The sequence below is a fragment of the Hipposideros armiger genome, unplaced genomic scaffold, assembly GCF_001890085.2.
Source record: "Hipposideros armiger isolate ML-2016 unplaced genomic scaffold, ASM189008v1 scaffold_488, whole genome shotgun sequence".
In the NCBI taxonomy this organism is placed as follows: domain Eukaryota; kingdom Metazoa; phylum Chordata; class Mammalia; order Chiroptera; family Hipposideridae; genus Hipposideros; species Hipposideros armiger.
In genome coordinates this window covers 1,095,286-1,096,134 of record NW_017731838.1, presented here as the reverse complement: position 1 = coordinate 1,096,134, position 849 = coordinate 1,095,286, and the positions used below count along the sequence as shown (strand labels likewise).

The 849-nt window shown below is 39.5% G+C and overlaps 1 protein-coding gene across 5 annotated transcripts in view; it reads right to left on the bottom strand.

Moving 5' to 3' along the window:
- Positions 1-849, bottom strand: part of TLR3 (toll like receptor 3) — a 27,026-nt gene that overhangs the window by 19,826 nt on the left and 6,351 nt on the right. The window contains exon 1 of one of the 5 annotated variants that reach the window (XM_019667231.1): positions 412-492. The exons of 3 other annotated variants lie outside the window; for them this stretch is intronic. The gene's annotated coding sequence lies outside the window, so the exon portion shown is untranslated. Of the gene's footprint in view, positions 1-123; positions 212-411; positions 493-849 lie in introns of those variants that run through there. One more of the 5 variants, XM_019667230.1, reaches the window with a different exon arrangement.

Here is an 849-nt window from a genome sequence, read left to right as displayed (position 1 = left end):
GAAAAAAAACTCAGCCCGTAATCAAAGCTAAGTACTTTCATTTCTCTGCTCTCGCTTTCTCGTCTTAGTAACACTTTAAGATAAGTAATGCAGAAACTAAATAAGTAAGATCAAAGAAGAGACCAAGTTTCACAGCAGAGAAAGAGCTGCCCGTGGCAAGGACAAGGGCCAGCCAGACTCAGGCCGCTCTGCCTTCCAGTCAGAATCTGTTAGAAAACCAACAGACATGCCCAGAGAAAGTTCAGATTCACTATTTAGTTTTTGATGAGCTTTACTGACTCCAACTCGTTAAAACAATGTGCTTGTCAAAAAATTAACACATTTTTATTGTTGATATAACTACCTAATGTTATAACTATATTGATATATAATGAAATATAACACTTGACAGGAACTGTAGAGATCACCTACCTAATCCAACTCCCTTGCTTGAGTAATGAGGAACATGAAACCTAACACAGTACGTGATTTGCCTAAGGACATACTATTGATACAAGTTGAATAATGCGTTAGTCAAAGAAGTAAAGTAATAGAACAGCCTGGAACAGCTGAAACCTATCACTAGCTAATCTTGACTGCAAAACTGAGAGCAAGAACCAAGTTTGTGTCAGGGTGCAAAATGCCCACTCCTGGGCCCCAGCCTTAGCTGGATCACCTTGTGGTCACTCAGCTCATGGCTAATACTTTTCTGATTTTCAATTGGCACCTCTGTAATAAAAGACCATAAGCAAACAATTGTCCTGAGTAAGCACTTGTCCTCCATATCTACCTATTGGGATACACAGCAAAACATTCCTCATGTTCAAAAAGTTTCTTCTCTGTGAGTTCCTTGATTGGCAGGATAGGGTA